Genomic DNA, 22642 nt, shown 5'->3' with positions numbered 1-22642 from the left:
AGATCTCTGAAGCTATGAGCCCCCAAAATAAACTTTTCCTCCTCTAATTGTTCTTGTCAGGTCTTTTGGTCACAGCAGTGAAAAAGCTGACTAAAATAACTTCAAAGCCTATTCCATGGGATTCTGGTGCTGCCCACACTCAAGTACACATCCCATATTTTGTTGACTTCCTCTCTCACCATTTGGTTCTCAGTTCAAAGACACATTCTCAGAGAGGCCTTCCCCGATTCTCAAACCTAATGTAGCACTGTAATGTCCCCTCAACCATACTTTCCCACCAACCAACTCTCCATTCTATTATCCCCAGTATGTGGGTTAGGAATAGGTTTGGCTGCAAATAGCAACTATTTAATAAAAGTCTATGTTTATCCTATAGCAAATTTAGAAGAAGGTGGCTCCTGGTATGCTTTTAGCCAATCAATGACAGCACTGGATACTCTAGCTCTTTCTGCTCTGCCATGTTGCCTTCAGGCCTGTCATCTAAGGTATAAAAGATTGTCACCATATAGAAATTTCATTCATGTACAAGGCAAAAAAAGAAGAGAAGGAAGGTATGGCTGTGTCATCCTTCTCTCAGGAAAGGAAAGTTCTTCCCCAAACCCTTGGCTACCCAAATGGGCATGGTGATGCATATCTGTTGTGGTTTAGATATGAAGGACCCCAAAACTCACATGTTAGACAGTAGAAGAAAATTTACAGATGAAATGACTGGGTTACAAGAGGTTTAACCTAATTAGTGCATTAATCCCCAGTAGGGATTAACTTGGTGATAACTGTAGGCAAGTAGGATATGCTGGAGGAGGTGGGTCATTGAGGAAATACCTTGGGGTATATATTTTGTCTCTGAAGTGTGGAACATTTACTCTGTGCTTTTTGGTGGCCATGTCTTGACCTGCTTTCCTCTACCATGATGGGCTTTATCTTGGGTCCTAAGCAATGGAGCCAGCCATTCATGAACTAAGACCTCTGAAACTGTGATCCCTCAAATAAATTTTTCCTCCTCTAATTGTTCTCGTCAGTATTTTGGTCCCAGCAGGAAAAAAAAAAAAAAAAAGAGACTAAAACAACATCTGTAGTCCCAACTAATCTGAGGCTGAGGCAGAAGGACTATGTGAGCTCATGAGTTCAAGACCAACCTGGGCAACAATGCAAGACCCTGTCTTGAAAAAACCTTGGGGAAAAAAGAAAAAACACCAGAATTAGGTTATATTGGGCTTTTTTTAGCTTCCAAGGAAGCAGGAATTAGGATACAAATCATTATTGGCTGAGAACAAAAAGAATCAATCATCTAAGGCTGAACAAATATGGTACCATGCAAAATTAAGGTTATCTTAAAAAAAAAAAAAAGAATGTTTATTGGGTAGAAAAACAACAGTGTTGACCTACTGAGTTATATCCTCAGCTCCTTTTTTCCCCCCTTTTCCCTTTCTTTCTTCCATATTTTTAGACAAGTTCTCACTAAATTGTCCAGACTAGCCTCAAACTTTCAGTCCTCCTGGCTCAGTCTCCTGAGTAGCTGGATTACAGGTGTGTACCCCTACACATAGCTTCCATATCTAGCTTTTACACATATATCCTCAGAGCTTATATTTTTTTGAATGAATGACCATTAGTTTTCCTATGATAGACAGGCCCTATGGACACTGGAAGTGGTGCAAATAGTCTAGGATCTGCTCTAAAGGAAAATCTCTATCTTGAGAGAACAAAGGTTTATTCCATGTTCCTATGTCTATTACATATTGATGTGTTTGGGTAGGGAGGAGGGAAGGAGGATTTGCTCTACACTGAGAACTCAACCTGTTGGAAGATCTTACTACAGTCACTTAAAGGGCTGGGGATGTAGTTCAGTGTCATACCACTTGCCTAGAAAGTACAAGGCCCATTCAACCCCCAGTGTCAGTGAGGCAGGAGAATTAGTTAAATGCTTCAAGAGTGAAGTGACATGTTGTTCCCACTTGACAAGATTAGTCACATGGTTCTAGGTAACCACAAAGTAGCTGAGAAAACAAAGAACAACACATGAATATTGGTAGAAAATTTCTTTGCCTCATTTCTTATGGGCTGGTGAAATATACAATGCATTTTAAAATTTGAAGACATTAAAGAAATTTCTTGGAACAAACTCATCTTTAAAAAGATGCTTGTCCAGCCTTGGAACATAGTCTCCTAGAGCAAAGGGCAGGAATAGAGAGACATGCTTACTTTCAATTACAAAAGATGGGATTCCCTAATCTAGAGGTTCTTCTTCTATAATACAATATTCCCTCTCCTGAGAAAACCAGTGTAAAAACTTGTTGATACTCTGGCTATAGCTATTCTTAGTGACAAAGTCACTCTTTTCTAACCTAGAAGTCTTCAAAACTATGGCACATTAACTTGTTTGCTTGCAAGTAGGGTGAAACTTTGGACTTCACAGTTCTCTATGAAAAGTAATTTGCCTGAAGTCTGACAGCTAACAAGTAGCAGTAGCATGTCAAAAATTAAAATTCAAGCTGTGCTTTCAGAAAATGCTTTTAAACTTTTAAAAACTCTCTATACTATAGTGTATTCTGTATATTGTCGTGATGCTCAGAGTGTGGTTTTAGAAATAGCAGCAGGCATAGTACCTGAGAATATGATACAAAAGCAAATCCCTGGGTACTACCCCAGACATACTGAATCAGAAACTCTGGTGGTGGCAGGGCACATCTGTGCTTTAAGAAGATTTCCAGGAGATTCTGATGTACACTTTAAGTGTGAGTGTCGATACTGCACATGTTTACTGTATATACAAGATTGAAAGAAATAGTATGAGAATATCCTGATTTACACAGGGATGTGCTCTTGAAAGTCTATAAATTGAGCTTTTATAAGTTGAATGGATTTCTTGCACTAAGGGACCCCATTTGTAAGGCCCTGTGTTTAATTTTTAGGAAGGTAAGAATCTCCAGTGGGGAAAAATAAATCATGTGTCTGTTAAATAGATCTGCATAATATTTTCCTTTGGAAGCACAAATATATGTCCAGAATGCAAAACAAAAAATACTTTTTTTTTCATTCTCATAATGATCAGAAAGAATTACTTAGCCAAGGAGAAACTATTTATATTTTAAAGTGAAGCCGTAATTCTTGAAAAACAGGAAACCACATATCAACATAGCCAACACAGTGTACCATAGTAGAAAGGGCACCAGGCTTTGAGTCACAGAGTCAAGTAACTTAACTTCAACTCAATTTCCTGATTTTAAAATGGAAAATGAGCTTTAACTTCAGAGTTACAATTAGGCTTAAATAGTATGTCACAGGAAAGCTTTTGGTAAACATTGAAGTGCTTTGAAATGTATGCTCTACCTGCACCGGTCCTTACTCTTTCTTGATAATAGTACTATCAAAATCTCTCCAATGCTTAAGTACTTTCTGGCATATAGAAAATGTTCAGTACTCATGAGGTATCAGGAATAAATGAGATATTTTATTAATGATATAATTGTTTCTTTCAGGCTCTACTTGTTACAATAATCTCAGTCTTTTAATAGGAAAAAGTCACTCCAACAAGAAATCCTTAGTCATGTTTAAAATGGGCCAGATAATTTAAGAAAATCAGCTGATTTTCTTCCCCTGGAGAATTCTACTGAAGGAGTTCTGTCCTAAGGCAGAAGACAGAATCTCCTATTAGCAACCCGGATGGCCTTAGTGCCTCATGGTATCTATATCAATCTGTTGTGCACATATAAATAGTTAATACACTAACAAAAGATGTGTATCTACAAAGAACGATATATTTCACATTTACTTCCACACTTTGATAGAATTTTCATAAGTGGATTAGAGAGTTTGTGAAACCTATTTTTTAATGTAATCTATTTTAATAAATTCTGAGATTCAAGTATCCAATATTAAATAAGCTCCTATTGTGTATAAAAGAGAGACTATTAGAAAGCTATTACCAATTAAATATCATTTGGGATGAGAAACTACGGTTGAATTTATATTTTAATGAGGAAAATATAGTTTATTTTAAAAACTTTTGTGTACTTATGGTAAATGCACTTCCTTAATTTGTGCTCTCTCCAACATACTTTCTCAATCTCCCGAAAAATTAGTTAACAGTACAGAGCCTTGTAATAGGGGAACTTTGGGCTTTTAGCTTCAATGGATATATCTAAGATAACAAATGAGTTCAGTCCCAAGACAGCTTTTAATGCGGGACTTTAATAGTAGGGACAAAATCCAGTCATGTTGCCATACCTTAAGAGACATCTTTAGGGTATATCATCCCAGTGATGCCTATCCAAATATTTGTAAATTAACTTTAGCTTTTAAAAGTGAAAGCATAAAAGGCAATCTCAAGATATAATTCAACTAACTTTATAAAGGATTGTGCAAAATTGTTCAATGAAAGCATAAATTACAAAACTGAGCACAAAATTTCTTCTACTTGTTTTTAAAAAAATATTGAAAACAAGTTTTTCTTTTTCTTTTTTCGTAGTACTGAGAATTGAACCCAGGACCCTATACATGCTAAGAAAGTTTGTTTTTCTAAGCTTACTTTTTTCACTCATTATTTTGAACTCCCTAGATAAAAAAGTAACTTTGAACAACCACAAGGCTAAAATCTGTAGATGTGTCTGATAAAGATACAATTCATGTATACATCTTAATTGAATAGTCTCCTATCCAAGTTTAATTAAAAACCCAATTAAACAAGTATCTTAGTCAATTGAAAAAGTAACTGTTGGCTCAACCAACAATTTTCAAAATTCAGTTAAACCAAATAGGAAATGGGAGAGACAGCCAGTTTTGATATGGTCTGATTACCCGCATAGTGGAACAGTGACTTCTGATGGCAAAAAAGGCATGCATGTTCTGCATACTGCAGAAGAAAGCGATGTTTAAAATAATCCGAACTTGATTTTGTCATTTTCCTCAATCTTTGGGTGACTTTTGTATTCTAACTGAACACATTGTGATTTGTCAAAATTGTGTGTTTGTTAAGTGGAAGAGTTAAGCAAATGACAGATGCCAAAGATGGAAATTCAATTGCTACAGTGAATGGATAAGACATATTAACTCTAACATGTAATAGTATGCTTCCTATCTTAATAGACAAAGAATTCAAAGCAACATATCTGCAAGTCCCACATGACCAGCCTCATTGTCCCTGTAAATTATATTTGAAAAAAGAAAAGTCCCTAACTATCTAAACTTGTTTTCTCCCCCAAAGTCCACTCTTCAATCCCTTTTGCCTCAAAGTGATCAAGTCTATCCCAATTTCTTCCCTTAGTTATTTTCATTCCTTAAAAATAGCTAATTACAAATGAGGTTTTCCTTGTTTTAATTACTACTTATCTATTCTCTTGAATTCTCTGCTTGTCTCCTGGGAACATTATCCTTTAGTTCCTTTCCATTTCTGTATATTTATCCATTCCCTTTCTGTATACTTATCTTCAAATACAACACTTTCAAACACTGGCAAGGGACAACACCTTTAAATTAAAGCAGGCAAACCGTCCAGAATTTTCAATACTCCTATGAATCTATTTCCAGAATATCCACTCAAGGAATCTTTTCCACTAAAGATGAAAGGCAAGGTAAGGAAATACATTAGACAGAGGAAGTAAATATTGAAACAGGGCCATGCCTAGGTATTCTTAAGCCTCAGAGAACTTGACTCTTGAGTCCAAAGATCGTTTTTCCTTTTTTTTTTTTTTTTTTTTTTTTTGGTGCCTCTATTCTGGGGAGTCTGACACCTTGTAGGTCGAACAGAGGTATTCTGCTACGTTCTATGCATTCTGCATGACCTTGCTCTGAAATAATCTTGTACGAGCAAAATCCCCTTACCTCTCTGACTCCTCTGCTGGATGTTTCTGTGCCTCCATTACTGAGCTTTTCTCACTTCGCGACTGTCCCAGAGAACACTGGGTCTTCAACTTAAATTTACGGTTTCTCACTGAAGGTTTTAAATCTGTCTGGTTCCAGGACGGTAAGTCAATACTACCCCACCCCCCGCCGCCACCATCCTGCACCAACAAGATTAAAACCACCTACCCTTAATGGAAACATAACAAAACAAGGCGAATCCAATCACCGGCAGTAAGGACTTTCCCCCAAGAGACTGAAGATTTAGATACATTTTCAACCTACCAAGATGATTTCTAAAATTATTTGCAAGGGAATTTAGGGGTTTGTGGGGGGCCGGGCATTGAGACGCTCGAAGGTCCCTCACAGCATTAATGTTAACTACCATTAAGGTAAGGTATGATTCACACAGCACTCAATCCCCTCCCCCCTCCCTTCGCGGATTTCGGCGCTGGAGCCGTCGGAGGGCTAGCAGTGCAACAGTCACAGAGGATCAGACACTAGAGGGAAAAAAAATCATCAAGAGAAATTAACCAGTCCCATATTCTTAAGACGCAGTCTCCTTCTGCCCAGAAGTAAGTCTCAGAAGGTGCCTCCAACTTTCTCCCTCGCTTTCTAGAGGGTGCAGCCCACAGACCCATGCATTCCTCGCCCTTAATCACAATTTGATGGAATCGGTACCACTAATCTCTTCCTACCAGATGCATGGTGGAGGGGTTTCGAAGTGGAAAAGAGAAGAGCCTCTCTTTCACTCCTGGAGAAACTTCTGGGACTCGTCTATTACGCAACTAAGGGACCGTGTTCCAACAACGGGACATCTTTCCGCAAGACGCGGGGAGCAAGGGCAAATGTTTGACTTGTGGACGATGGGGAGGGAGAATGGGTTTCTTCCTAAATTCTATCCAGCTTTTCTGGACGATACCGGCTTGCGGATTTTCAAGACGAGGTGCGAGGGCTGCGTTTCCTTCACCCGTTCACCCCGAAGGTTCCCACCGGAAAAGTAGGAACGCCAGTGACTTGAGTCACCGTGCTGGGAAGTAGGCAGTGAGGCGGCGAGCGTCTCAGCTTCCGAGTTAATCTATGGCTGCGGCTTTGGGGGCCAAAGGGTTCCTCCACCCAGGGAACGCCGGGCTCCACTTACCTTCTAGACCCCGTTTGCTTCTTGTCCCAGGTCAGGCACCCTAGTCACCTTCCTTGACCTGTGCAGTGGGAAGGGGCGCGGGTGTAGACAGCACAGGAGAGCTCGTCCTACCGGGGTTCAGCAGCTGCGGGTGCAGGGCTTGGCTCCGGAGCAGCGGAGGCGAGAAGGCAGCTCCGACCGCGATGCGCACAAGAGGCGGCCGAGTGCGCAGGGGCCGCGCGCGATCTTCTGCTGCTAGCTTGCAAGCCAGATACGCGCGCCGGCAGTCCCAGGCAGGCAGGGAGGCCGAGGCCACGCCCACCGCGGGAGGCCCCGCCCCTCTCCTTATCCCCGGAGCTGCGGTACCCTGCTCCTCCCCGGCCCACGCCCTCTAGCTGGCGCCACCCAAATGGCGAGGAACGTCGCGGCCCTACCCAGGAGACTGGTGGGAGGATCGCGAGGAAACTGCAGCTCCGGATGGAACACGGCAGTGACCGCACCGAACGCGTGGGTGACCCTGCCCCAGGCTGTTGTGGGACACAAGAACCCTTTGGCTTGACAGCGAGATTAAGCTCAGGGTCAAGTTCTGACTAAAAGTGTCAAGGAGGCTTTTTGCAATCTTCTATACAAGTGGAACAGATTCTGTGCCCTTTAAAGAAGATAATAACTAACATCTGGGGAGCGTTTTACAGCTTAAAAAAAGGCTTTTCACACACAGGCCCGTTTCATCTTCACAACAACCTTATAAAACAGATATATTGTTCCCATTTCCCAAATAATGAAACCGAAGTGCTGAAAAATAAGTACTGTGCTCAATGTCACAAGTTAGAAAGTGGTGCGGGAAACTGAATCTATCCTCCAGGTTTTTGTCTTCCACTAGTCCAACCCCACAAAATTCTAATGGGTATAAGGGGATTTAGCAAATAGACCCAGAGGAAGAAAGGAAAACTTCAAGTCTAGGTAAGTTGCTGCCAATTTCTACTATGAACATAACCAAGGAAAGCAACAAGCGGTCTTCATTGCTTCATCTCATCTTCCTCCCTGAAAGAGATGAGGAAAGATTACATCAAATGACCTACTTGCCCCGCCCCCCCCCCACACAGCTTAATGGTTTAAATGAGTGAAATCATTTGGATGAAGAAAGTTACCTTACTTAAATGTAATAAAATATATAATGTAAATTAGTGTATATATGAAAAATAAACCTCCATGACCTCTGTGTTCTTTCCTATTTTCTTTGGAGGGGGGAGGGTAAATATTGCTTTGCCCCCCATGAGTCCTTCATTGTCCACATACTTGAAATCATAATCAATAAATTTTGCATTTTCAAATGAGACCCTTGGCTACTTCACTTAATTTCCCATGAATTGTTTTCTCTCTACTCCCTATGCCCCCATTGTGAGACTGGCTTAATTTACCTTAACAGCCATACTAATTAAGGTGTCCCTGATGAAATTTGATGGTGTCTTTAGATTAAAACATTGGAGATCATCTCTGAGCATGGTGGGACAGGAGTCACCTCTAGTAGATGGGTGTTTGCAAAGTTTCACAGTTTTCTAACAAGTTGATATTTATTCTTATCAATAACAAATATCTTAACCTTTTTACTATGTAACTAACACATTTCATTGTAAAAGATATAGAAGCATAGTAATGTTTCATAATCTCAGGGTTTTCACCACTTCTACCTAAAATGTTGTCCTTCTTTATCTTATTTCTGCATTTTCCACAGTATAGTCTATGGTGCTTTTCCAACTGAATTCCATATAGAAAATGAGCTGGACACAGTGCTATGTACTTGTGGGTCCCAGCTGAGGCAAAAGGATTAATTGAGCGCAGGAGTTTGGGGCTAGCCTAGGCAACACGCTGAGACCCCCATCTCTTAAAAAAAAAAAAAGGAAGAAAGGAAGTTTGAGAAAAAGGAAGAAAGAAAATAATATTGATATTGAATTGAAAGTTTGCTAAAATTTTTTCTTTCTGTCTTTAGAGTTGCAAATCTTGTTGGGGATGCAGCTCCGGTTCAGATCATAGTTCCTTCCATTCATATGAATACACTTTTGTTTTGAGAGTGGTTCTCACTATGTTACCCAGACAGGTCTCAAATTCCTGGATTCATGGGATCCACTAGCTTCAGCCTCCCAAGTAACAAGGGCTGAATGCATCACAACTGCTACTAACTTTATATGAATATTTTTAAGGCAATGTGCCAAGTAATGTGGCCTGCCAGTGACAAAGACAGAATGGTTTACATCAGATTCCAGTATGGTGGAAGAAACAAGCAAATAAATGAGCAATTACAATGCACTTTTATTGATTTGCTTCCTGAATGGTGACAGGTTATTTAAAAACAAATCAAAATCAATTTTCTAATAATAAATACAGAAAAAGTGGGGCTGCAGATATGCTTAACATGCATTTGAGGTCTGGAGTTTGATCTCCACCAGCCTCCAGCATTAAAAAAAAAAAAAAAAAAAAAGGCAGAAGAGCCATCCCAAGGAGTTTTTATTTGTTGTGTACTGGAGATTGAATGCAGGAGTTCTTTACCACTGAGCTACCAGTCCTTTTTTATTTTTAAAATTTAAGACAGGGTTTCCGTTAAGTTGTGGAGGGTCTCACTAAGCTACTGAGTTTGTCCCGGAACTTGCCTCATTCCTGCCTCAGTCTCCCAAGTAGTTGGGATTACAGACATGAACCACTGCACCTGGCTCCAAGGAGTTTTTTTAAAACATTACTTTTTTCCAGGTCATATTATATAAATGGTTAATAAGCAGGCTATTTTTAAAGATAGTTACACTGTATCTAAATTTTAAAAATTATGACCAATTTATGAAAGAAAAACAAATATGCAACAGAGCTGCAGATACTTAGCTTTATTATCTACTCTTCATTTTCACCATAGGAATTCTTCAATTACATTTTTCTCATAGTGAAATTCTAGCACTTTCTTAATCTGTTACATACATTTATTTCTGATTATATTTCTGCTAAGGTGAAGCATGTCTCTTTTTTGTTTGTGTATATATATATATATATATATATATATATATATATTTATCAGTACTGGAAATAAAATCTTTCCTTTTAATTCAGTGATGGTTCTTTTTAGCTGCTGCTTCATGTGCAACTCCTGGGATGTTTCCTAACAATTTTAAACTATGATTTTACTGAAGATTCTAAAATAAACGAGAAAACCCCCTGGGACTTAGAGGAGCTCATAGGCTGTATCCCCAGAACATCTGAATAGTCCAAGGGGATGAGAACTTAACATTTAGAGACTGATGGGTCCAGGTGGCTGCCAAAAATGGTAGAGGAGCAGGTGCTAGTGCTGAGCAGCCAAGGCCATCTCCTGGGCCACCTGAAGGTCATTGTGACCAAGCAGGTACTGCTGGACCCGAAGGTAGTGGTCTTGGGCTATGAGGGCTTAAACATTTATGGCAATTTCTACAGGAAACAAGTTAAGGAACGGGGCCTTCCTCCACAAGTGGACGAATGCCCGCCACCTCACTTTTGGATGATAGGGCAAGGCCAGGCTGCTCTAGAGAGTGTTTGATGGGATCCCATTGCCCTATGATAAGGAAAAGTAGATGGTGATTCCTGGTGCTCTCAAAGTGGTGTGTCTGAATCCTATCAGAGAGTCTGCCTACCTGGGACACCTGGCTCACAAGATCACTGGAAGTACCAGGCAGTAATACGGCCAACCTGGAGGAGAGAAAGGAGAAGGCCAAGTTCTGTTGTCAGAAGAAAAAACAGCTTATGAAGCTGTGCAGACATGCAGGAAAGAATGTGAAGAGGACAATCAACCAATTCACAGAGGCCCTCAAGACCCAAGGACTTCTGGTCTGAGCCTAGTAAAGACTGTTTTATGTCTCACTTTTGGATAGACCTGCCCAGCCTGCATCACTGTCCTGGGATGTGGAAGACCTGGGGATAGCTGTCTGAGAGCTATAGGCAGCCTGGCATCTAGAAAACGGGGGTCAGATGAAGTCACAGCTTTTAAGGTTTTTCCAGGAGGTTATTTTAAGATAGCTCTAAGAGTTGAGCATATACAGTTTACGACCTGCTTGTTCATGAGATTTTTAGAAAATGGATACAACCACCAGTTATTTTGGTTACAGGATTAGAAAAAATGAACTGGAACACTAATGGGAGGGGCATCTTGCACCGTGGTTGGTTGCTGTTTCCACTTTCCACTTGGCTGTATACCAACCACACTTTGCAGGTATCAGAATGACAGAAAACACCTGCTGACGTATCAAGTGTAGGGGGTGCACAGATTGGGAAGATGTGCAACCAAGGGGTTACAGGCAGTGTCCTTACTTCTTCCCTCTCTTTTGTTACAAATTCTTTTTAAATGGGGTCGGGGTGAGAGAGACTGGTGAAGAATGTGCCTGGCATCACAACGTGGGTAATTGTTTTCTTGGCCAACCTGAAGGACTCCAAACTCTGTAGCCAGCAAAATCCAAGCACTATTTATTTGTTTATTTGCAGGACAAGGATTGAACCAGTGAGGTACACCCCCCTAGCCCTTTAATTTTTATTATTATTTTTTTAAATTTTAAATTTTGTAACAGGGCTCCTCTAAGTTGCTGAGACTGACCTGGGACTTGTGATCTTCCTGCCTTAGGCTCCCAAGTCGTCAGGATTACAAGTGTTTACCACTTTGCCTGGCAAGGTCTGAGTCCTTTAAACTAGCAGTTTAAATTATATTACTGTAAAAGGACTGCATATATATCTCAAAGGGCATTACTTTGTTCCCCCAAATGTAAATAAACCGTAGTTAAATTGAAAGTTGAACATATATTTTGTGACAAGAAAACAACCCACCTAGACTTGGGGAAAGGTGGTGTAGATGAGGACAGGGATACTGACACTGAACGGGAAGGAGGAAGGATTAGTTTAATCCAGATGAAGAGGAGTAGAATTCCCTGCCCCCAAAATAAGCAAACTAAGACAGAACAGACCTCAAGGCAAAGATTATGATGCTATAGAAATATGATTGTAATAGAAATAAGACAGGGCCTGGGAGTATAATTTAGTGGTATGCTGCTTTTAGCATGTTTGATGCCCAGGTTCAGTCCCCAGTGTCTCCCCACCCCCCACCCCCGCCGAGAGAGAGAGAGAGAGAGAGAGAGAGAGAGAGAGAGAGAGAGAGAGAGAGAGAGAGAGAGAGAGAGAGAGAGAGGAGAGAGAGAGAGGAGAGAGGGGGGAGGAGGGGAGGGAGGGGAGGGAGGGAGGGAGGGGGAGGGGAAAGAAAACAAAGATCAACTAGAAACTGACAGTGAAGAGTCCTACATGCCAACATATGGAATTTTCCTTTTATCCTAAATGTAGTGGGTAGGAAATTGATTTGACCATGTTGCATTTACGAAAGATTATTTTCTCAGTGGCTCCCCTGAGAAAATGGATTGGAGACAGTGAGGCTTCAATCAGTCCCCAAGGCCATTGTAAGAAAATGTATAGAATGCCAGGCATAGATTGTGGGCAGATAGAGAAATTCCTACTCATATGATTCCTCCTGGAAGTCAGAAATGCAAATGTGACCCACTGTAAGAAGAACTGGGTGCACAATTATTATAATTAAAATAACTGTCAATTTTTCGTGAATGTTCTGCAGAAAACCTAGTTCCTGGTGATCTGACATCCCTTTTTCTTACAAGTACGAGTTTCATAATGCATAGGAGTTTTTAACTCGTTGCTACACACCCTTGCTCAACCCCAGTGTCTCCTATCTCCTGTGTTTAATCTGTCCTTCACAGCACCACCAGACAAATCCTCCTTAAGCACTTGTCTGGTCATATGACACATCTAGCACTTGCAAAGAGAATTCAGTATCAACTCCTTATTGTAAAGAGAAAACTTTGCAGACTATTTGTTAAATTTATCTTTTTGGCTTTATACACACACACACACACATACATACTATATATTTAGTTGTAGGTGAACATAATACCTTGATTTTATTTTTATGTGGTGCTGAGGATCAAACCCAGAGCTTCACACATGCTAGGTGAGCACTCTTATTATTGAGCCACAGCCACAGCCCATCGGCTTCACTTCTGATAGACATTTTGCTCTACTGGAAAGCTATCCTTGATTTTCCTTCTCTGTCTTTGCTTAATTCTGTTCCTTTAAAGTAGAATGCTATTCTCCTGCTTTTTTTTTTTTTTTTTTTTGAGAGAGAGAGAGAATTTTTTAATATTTATTTTTTAGTTTTCCGTGGACACAACATCTTTATTTTATTTCTATGTGGTGTTGAGGATCGAACCCAGCGCCCCGCATGCCAAGCGAGCCCACTGCCGCTTGAGCCACATCCCCAGCCCTCTATTACTTTTTGAAATAGTATCTCAGTTCTCTGCCTTTTGAAATACTATCTGTCTTTCAAAGCTTGTTTATTTATTCACTCATTCAGTGAACCTCGGCAAGATTAGCAATAGGCCTTCGAGACAGAAAGAAGCAGGAGATTTTTACTGTTCCCTAGCATAGGGGTTATCAAACATTTTTTGAAAAGGGTTCAGTAGTAAACATTTTAAAGGTCATGGGCCATGTAGTCTCTGTAGCAAATCTACACTCTGCTGTTCTAGCACTAGAGCAGCTATAGACCACACCAATAAAACACTATTTACAAAAACAAGTGGCAGGTGGTAGTTTGCTGATTTCTCCTCTAAAAACTTACAGCTAAACAGATGGAAAAGGCAGCATGAAATGATAATGAATAAAACATACCAAAGAGCTGTGGAGGATAGAAGGATAGAAGTGCCAGCATCTATGTAAGATGAGTCCTAAAAGGTAAAATTAAAAACAAGAGGACATAATTAAAGAAATAAAGTTAAATTTCACATAATTAATGGTGAACAATTTCAGATTGAAAAGTTTCAACTGTGTCAAAGAGATAAAGAAAAAAAACTACATTAGACACATCATGTTAAAATTTAAAATTTATTTATTCTTGCAGCACTGAAGTTCAAATTCAGTGCCTCAGGCATGCAAAGCAAGCACTCAATCACTGGGTCACACAATCACATCTCCAGCCCCAAGTTTAAGAAATAAATGAGGAGCGATACCACATTTTCTTTATCTCTTCATCTGCTGAAGGGCACCTAGGCTGGTTCCATAGTTTAACTATTGTAAATTGAACTGCTATAAATATTGATGTGGCCACATCTCTATTGTATAATAGTGATAATAGCCAAATACATTCTGCTGTCATGTTTAACTAAAAAGAACAAATTTTAAAAATTTAAACAGAGAAATAAATGGGGTGAAAGCAATGGTATGGTTGTATCAGGAGACAGGAATCATACCAATAATGTATCAGGGAAATTTAATATAAAGTTTATTAACTAATAAAACCTGGTTAATTATCAAGAGAAGTCAAAGGTAACTCTATGGAATGGCAGATAAAAGTAATTATGCTCCATTTAAGTCTTGAGGGAAATAAATACCTGGGGGTGGGAGGTTACAAACTTAGAAGAGACATCATCCCAAAGGCTGAGATTCAGACCTCCTGGGAGGGGGTGAGGCAGTAGCCTATTTAATGGCAGAGAAAGTCACCAGTCTGATACAGCCCAAAATTGGTATATGGGGATGGTGAGCTGGCAGTCATCCACTAAGGTGGTGGTGGAAGGTTGCCAGAGCCTGTGGTTGTCTACACAGGAAAAAGGACAGGAGCCTTTTAGGAACACCACCTCTGTTGTGCCTTGAAGTATCCCTCTAGTGCCCCCTGCTGATAAGGCATAACATTGAACCAGTTGGCAAATAATGTTCACAGGGTCAGAATCCAGATCAATAACTCAAAGTAAGGCAAAGAAAAATGGCTAAGGAGCTGACTAGCAAAAAACTGATAACTGTAAAAGCCCCTCCCCCTGAAACTCGCCTCCTCCCAGTACTATATTGTTAATATTCATCCATGTTCCATGTGTATGGTTACTGGATATTCTGTCTTGAGCCTGCTCCTTGGTTATCTTTTTCTTTCCTTTTTAGCTATTTTATAGCTCTGTAAATAGTAGAAAGCTACTAATAATGCAGATTATTTTAGCTCATAGAGATTAATTTAAAAGTTAAAATAAAAACCATCATACTTCAATACTGGTTATATTGTATCTAGTGTAATACAATGGCTTACTTCATTCTGGTCAGATTATTTTGCACATTTAAAAAATCCTTTTTAGTTATAGAAGGATACAATACCTTTATTTTATTTTTATGTGGTGCTGGGGATCAAACCCAGTTCCTCACACATGCTAGGCAAAAGTTTTACCACTGAGCCACAACCCCAGCCCTGGTTTTGCACATTTTTAAATTAAATTCATTCTAGCATTCTTTATTGCCCATGCATTTATGGTTCCTTGATTTCATTTTTAAAAATCTACTTGTAATATATTACTGGTTACTCCATTAATTAATAAGATAAAATATTTGATGTATTTATTTTATGTTGGCTTGAGAGCTATGATTTTACCTTTAAAAATTATACCTTAGGGGCTGGAGTTGTGGCTCAGCGGTAGAGCGCTCGCCTAGTACGTGTGAGGCCCTTGGTTTGTTCCTCAGCACTACATAAAGATAAATAAATAAAATAAAGGTATTGTGTCCAACTACAACTAAAAAATAAATATTAAAAATTATACCTTAAATAACCCAATTACAAAAAGATAAATTTTATATGATTCCACACTTATGAACTACCTAGAGTTGTCTGATTCATAGAGATGGAAAGTAGAATGGTGGTTGTCAGAGCCCAGAAGGGAGGAATGGAAGTACAGAATGTCAGTTGGGGAAGATGAGAAAGTTCAGGAGATAGATGGTGGTGATAGTTGCACAAAATCTGAATGTACCTTGTGCCAATGAAGGTTCACTTAAAAATGGTTTCAAACTGAGCTGGGCAGTGGCTGTGCATGGCTGGGCGTGGCTGCGTAATCCCAGTGGCTTGGGAGGCTGAGGCCGGAGAATCACGAGTTCAAAGCCAGCCTCAGCAAAAGTGAGGCGCTAAGCAATTCAGTGAGACCCTGACTCTAAATAAAATACAAAATAGGGCTGGGGATGTGACTCAATGCCTCTAAGTTCAATCCCCAGTACAAAAAAAAAAAAAGTTTCCAAACTGGGAAGGGGTAACTTAATGGTAGGATGCTGGTTTTAATCCCAAGTACCAAAAAAAAAAAAAAAAAAAAGTTAAAATGATAATCTTTGTTATGGATATTTCACCATAATTTTTAAAATTATAATTTAAAAATCAAATTTTACCACTGGCTATATTAATTACTTTTAAAGTTCAGTCACAACTCTACTAAATATTGTTACCTAAATCTAAATTGTAGCTGGGTACAGTGGTGCATGCCTATAACCCCCGTGACTCTGGAGGCTTCGAAGGAGGATTGCAAGTTAAAAGCCAGCTTCAGCAACTTAGAAAAGCCCTAAGTAATTTAGTCTGACACTTCAAAATGAAAAAGGGCTGAGGTTGTAGCTCAGTGGTAAATTGCCCTGGGTTCAATCTCCAGTACCAAAAATATAAAAAATAAATAAAGTCTAAATAGTAAAGTTAACCTCCAATAACTTGTATATGGAGATAAAATAAAATGGTTTATATTTACAAATTAAACCAACATATACATATAACAAGCAAAGAGAAAAATATGCAAAGCTACTCTAGTCCTTGTTTTATAACTGGTACTGAGATCAGAGTTGGTATAGGTGACTTCTCTTCTCCACTACATATTCTGTATTTCCTTTATTCTCAGTCATAAACTCAGCTGATCAGGTGTCCTAGTGAAGTGACCTGAACCTCCATTCATAAAGTATGAGGGTCCTCAATATTCCTGCTTATTTTTGTTATTTTTCATTAAATGCTTACTGTTGGGCATGGAAATATGAAGACATATCCCTGGAAATCCCCTATTCTGGAGATTCCCAATTTACTTCTGGCACTGCTGTGGTTTGAATGTATATATCTTTCTCAAAATACATTGTGTTGAAACCTTCATCCCCCAGATGATAATGTGTAGAGGTGAGGCCTTTGTGAAATGAGTAGGTTGTGGGAGCAACTAATCCCTCATGACTGGGATTAGTTCCTTATAAATAAAAGAGGAATGAGAGGGATCCTTCATTCTTTCCACTATGTGAGATTGGAGTGAAAAGAAAGAATGGAAAAGAAGAATATCTATGAGGCAGAAAGAAGCTGCTTGCAGATGACAGAGTATCCAAATTCTAGAGGCACGAGTTCACTGATGCATTCCCATGTCTATGAATGGATTTTTTGATGTGTATGAATATGAATATGTACATGTACACAAATTTGAATATGGATATGTACATGAATATGTGTATGAATATGAATATGTACATGATCATGAAAAATGCATGAAATGGAATATGAATGTACACATGTACATACACATGAATATGATTATGAATAGGTGCATTAATATATATGTATATGAATATCAATGTGAATATAACCTCCATATGATGAGATCCCACTTGAGAATGTTCTAGTTCAAACCCAAAAAGGATGAAACTGGAGCAGATATAGGGGCAGATGCTATAGATGAATCTATTCATCAGAAGTAGAGCTGTGTGGAATACCATGATGTTGAATACCATGATGCTGTGAGTCTGGGAGGTTTATTAATTAATTAAATAATTAATTTTTGGTGCTGGGGATCAAGTCCAGGGCCGTGTGCATGCAAGGCAAGCACTCTACCAACTGAGCTGTATTCCAGCCCAAGTCTGGGAGATTCTACATCATCACAGGTACAGAAACTATCTACACACAGAGTTTGTCTGTTCTAATAAGGATGATTTCTGTCTTCTGAGCCATGGGAGAGTTTCAGTGTAATCAATCCACTACCAGGTGGCTGCTGATCGCTGGCAATGGTGCCATATCAGGGAGTCCTCCCTGTGTCTGCAGTTGGCTGATAAGGCACTCAGTGATAGCATTAGCTGGTCAGCCTTGGTAAGAAGTCCATGTCGCTGGGCCTGTGCCTCGCCTCCACTCCTGCATTCATGTCCACTTTATTTATGGGCCCATTGAGCAAGTGTTGGTGTCTGACAAAGGGATTGTTTGACATCCACAGAGAATGTCATTTTGTCCACTTGGTTATTAAGAGCTTCTTCTGCAGTGAATCTCTGTTGGTGAGCATTCACGTAGACATAAATATCTTTGCAGTCTGTGTCCTTTCCAAGAGAAGCCTATTGTCATAGCTCTTCCTCTTACTTCTTTGTTATCAATCTTCTCTGTTCCCTGACCATCTAGTCAGATTGTTCACAACTGCACATGGATCTGTGGTGTAAAACATCAGAATTTTATTGTCTCACAGCACTGGAGGCTAGAAGTCTACATTTGCTTTTTTTTAAAAAAAAGTTTTGAAGTGCTGGGGATTGGACCCAGGACCTTGGTCCTGCTGGGCAAGCACTCTACCACCAAGCCAGCCCTGCTAGAAGTCTGAAATCAGAGTCAGCAGGGCCGTGCTCCCTCTGAAGGCTCTAGGGAGGCCTTCCTTGCCTCTTCCTAGCTTCTGGTTGTTAATGGAGATCCTTGGTGTTCCTTGGCTTGAAGACCCATTGATCCAATTTCTGGCCTTTATCATCACATAGCATTTTCCTTAGTATCTTAGTGTCCAACTTTCCCTCTTTTCTAAGAGCACTAGTCATTGGATTAGGTCTCACCCTAATCAAATATGGCCTCATTTTAACTTGATTGCATCTGCAAAGACAATTGCCAAATAATATCACATTTGCAGTTTCTGGGTAGACAGGAATTTTGGGGGAACATGAATTTTGGGAGAACACTTTTCTATCAAGTACAAATAGGCTATTGTACTGGGAGCATTTTCTTCCCTTGTCAGTTAAGGTAATTTCTGAGTAGAGCATTATCTGAGCATATTGCAAAGCAATTAAAGTTTAATTACAAAAGGATAGACACAGTTTCACAAACTTGAAAATTAAGTTACATATTACTAAACTTTATGTTAAAAAGTAAAGTAAATTGATACTTAGAGATTAAATGGTAATGAAAATTCTGTATTAGAAACTTGTAGGTCCAGCTAAAGTAGTTCTTAAAGAAAAATATAAAGTGTATATACATTTATTAAGAAACAAGATCAATTTTAAACAGAGGCTAAACATTTAACTATGATATGTAAATAGAAGAAATAACCAAAGAAACAAAAAGTGGTAGTAAAAATACAAGAAGGGCTGGGAATATCCTTCAGTGGTGGAGCACTTGCCTAGCATATGCAAGACCCAGTTTGATCTCCAGTATCATATACACACACACACACACACACACACACACACACACACACACACGAAATACACCATTTACAAACTGGGGTAGAGTTCAATGGGAAAGCATTTGCTTAGTATATGTGAGGAGGTTCTGAGTTTTATTCTCAGCACCACAAAAACAAAAATAAAACAAAATAACAAGCCAAAAAAAAAAACAACATTGGCAATGGCAATTATAGTTTTATGGAGAATAATTTAAAACCACAATAAAAGGAGCAGAAGATGATATGAATAAATTAGAGGAAAAAAGAAAGAAAAAATAAAAATGAATAAATGAGAAGACATTCCATGTTTTTGACTGAGATGACTTAATATCATAAAGAGCATTAAATCTTTTCAAAGTAATCTATAAATTTCAAATAAACTGAATCAAGTTTTTATTTAAAATTTTAAGAAACTTGGTAAACTTACACAAATGATTAAGTTCTAAATAGTTAGTTCAACTTTGGAAACATAAAATAAAAAGTAAGTCTTGCCCTACCAGGCTTTAGAATACAGTGCAAAGATATATTAATAATTATTGGATGTTGTTGGCACAGGAATAGATAGATAAATGGGAAACTGGGTCACAAAATGGGACTAATTAAACAGGACTTTTCCTAATATTATGTGCAAGGTAGACTACAGATGACAAAGGGCATAAATGTGGAAGACAAACTATACATAGGTATCCCTCAGTATCCTAGGGGGACTGAGTCTAGAATGATACCTCATTAAAAAAATCCACAAATGCAGGCTGGGGTTGGTGGTGTATGCCTGTAATCCCAGCCACTCAGGAGGCTGAGGCAGGAGAATCAAGAGTTTAGAGCCAGTCTCAGAAACTTAGCAAGACCCTTCTCTAAATAAAATGTAAAAAGGGCTGGGAATGTGGCTCAGTGGGTGAGCATCCTTGGGTTCAATCCCCAGTACCAAACAAACAAACAAACAAACCCCAAAACCCTAAAATAAAACAAACAACCAAACAAAAAATCAACAGATGCTCAAGTCCTTACATATAATTATGTAGTATTTTCATTTTATCTATACATAACCTCCCATATGCTTATACCATTTCTAGTTTACTTATAATACCTAATACAGTGTAAATGCTATGGGAATAGTTGCTATATTATATTGGTTAGGCAATAATAAGGAGAAAAAAATTTGTACATGTTTAGTACAAGTGCAATTTTTTTCCAGGTATTCTTTTTTCTTCTGGTGCTAAGAATTGAACATGCAAAGAAGGATACATCCCAGCCCTTTTTCAAATGTTGGTGTGTGTGTTTTTTTTAAAATGTTTTCCATCTGTTTTTTATTAAATCCGTGGATATGGTACCCAAGAATATAGAGAACTTGAAGAAAATGTAAGAAAAAAATTAAAAACTGGGATAAGTAAGAACATTTTAAATGAATCCATAAAAGCCCAAAGTATAAGGCAAAATAACAATAATGCCTTTATACCCAAATCAAGGATTTCTTGCAGCCCATGATAAAATTAACCAAGAGAAAGGAGATAGGGAAAGTGATTATAATGTCTAAAATGAGTAGGAAACTAATATACTAGAATATACAAGGGGACTACATTGAGTCAAAAGGAAAGAGACTCCCCCTCTCCCCCCCGCAAAAAAAAACCCCAAAACAAAAAAACAAAACATGGGTAAGTTAAGTATGATGGCTAGAAAACCCAAGAGGCTAAAAAGATGTGAAGAGATGCTCAAACTTAGTAGTAATCCCTGGGTTCAATCCCCAATGATATTAATTAAAACAACAAAATAACACTTTATACATATTAAATTGAAAAAAAAAAGAAAGAAAAGGAAAAAAAAGAAATTGTACATAGAGCTGTAGTCATCTCTGCCCAGCTGATGGGAGTGCTGATTCACAGTCCTTCTGGAGAGCAAGTTCCTAGTGACAAAGACTTTCTCCCTGACCAAACGATAGTCAAGCTGCCCTAAACCTTCTTCCCAAGTAGGTTGTAACTTTTGTTATGCTTAACCACTGGGCCAAATCCCCAGCACTTTTTTTGACTTTTTCATTTTGAGACAATATCTCACTAAGTTGCTCAGGGCCTTGCTAAGTTGCTAAGGCTGGCCTGGACTTGTGATACTCCTGACTTAGCCTCCTGAATTGCTGGGATTACAGCATGCAACACAATGCCTGGCTTGGGTTTCCATTTTTATCTTTGCATTGCCTGCCCAATTTTAGCAAGAACCCTACTAAGTCAGTTTAGCTAGAACCCCCTGAACTCAATCTCTGACCACTCTGTATCTGATTCATTCCCTCTTCTCCCACGGGTTTGCATATGATGTCTGCTCAATAGCTGGCCATTAGCCAGACTTCTGTTAGGTCAGCTGAGCAAAATTTCCTGCCCTGTTAGTAATTCCCCATGCTCTGACATCTCCCCTCCCTCACATGGCTATAAATCTCACTTATCTTTGTTGCATTCAGAATCAATCTTTGGTTCTACACTGAGGTCTCTTTTCTCCTATTGTGGTAATCCTGTATAAAGTTGCTTTTACTACTTTAACTACAGTCCAGCTATAGTTTTTTTTTTTAAGAGAGAGGGAGAGAGAGAATTTTTTAATATTTATTTTTTAGTTTTTGGTGGACACAACATCTTTATTTTTATGTGGTTCTGAGGATTGAACCCAGCACCCAGCGCATGTCAAGCAAACACGCTACTGCTTGAGCCACATCCCCAGCCCTATAGTTCTTTTTAACACTACATTAAGAATAAGCATTTCCATGACCCAGCAATGGAGCTGGCCTATGAGTTTATAAACAATATAAATTCTCACATTGACCTATAAGGGGACATTTGTAATAAGGCTGTCCTTTGAATACTGTTTGTGGTGGAATGTTGGAGGAAATTAGAATCAACATTTTACCCCCACTCCTGGAGTCATTCCTTTAAAACAGAAGAAAGCTCATTGCTCTTCTCAGCTCCAAATTCTTAATTGACTCCCTATTTCACACTGAGTGAAAGTCGAGTTTTGGGCTGCGGATGCAGCTCAGTGATTGACAGTGCTTACTTGCCTAGCATGTGTGAGGGCGAGGGTTCCATCTCTTCCAGCCCCAAAGTCAAAGTCATTTTAGTGCTTTGGGTCCACATTCTGCCAGTGCTTAGCTTCTCTGATCACCCTCTTTTGTTCTCCCCTGCTCCCTGCACTTGAGCTGGAGCACCTCCATGCACTAAATATGCAAGTTTGGCACCTCGCACTGGCATCAAGGTGGCTTCTCTTTGCCTAGACTCTGATTCTCCTGCTAGCCTCACATCTTTCAATTCTTTGCTAAAATTGTCACCTTTCCCCAAAACCAATCCTGAACACAGTATTTTAACCTATAACTTGTCCCCATCCCTGCCCCATTTGGCATTCTTACACATCCTAATATAATGCTAGACACTCTGTTATTTTTTATCTGCCT

General features: G+C 39.1%; 1 protein-coding gene and 1 pseudogene across 2 annotated transcripts in view; one reads left to right on the top strand and one right to left on the bottom strand.

Annotated features, from left to right (window-relative positions):
- Positions 1–7249, bottom strand: part of Aff1 (ALF transcription elongation factor 1) — a 188850-nt gene extending 181601 nt beyond the window's left edge. The window contains exon 1 of one of the 2 annotated variants that reach the window (XM_005341933.5): positions 6980–7249. The gene's annotated coding sequence lies outside the window, so the exon portion shown is untranslated. The remainder of the gene's footprint in view (positions 1–6979) is intronic. The other variant, XM_021721197.3, reaches the window with a different exon arrangement.
- Positions 7250–10259: 3010 nt separating this feature from the next.
- On the top strand, positions 10260–10801 carry LOC110597235 (large ribosomal subunit protein uL13 pseudogene; annotated as a pseudogene).
- The last annotated feature ends 11841 nt before the right edge of the window (positions 10802–22642 follow it).

The sequence above is a fragment of the Ictidomys tridecemlineatus genome, chromosome 9 (assembly GCF_052094955.1).
Source record: "Ictidomys tridecemlineatus isolate mIctTri1 chromosome 9, mIctTri1.hap1, whole genome shotgun sequence".
Taxonomy (NCBI): Eukaryota; Metazoa; Chordata; class Mammalia; order Rodentia; family Sciuridae; genus Ictidomys; species Ictidomys tridecemlineatus.
The sequence above is the reverse complement of the archived record's forward strand: the minus strand, read 5'-3'. Positions and strand labels throughout refer to the sequence as shown.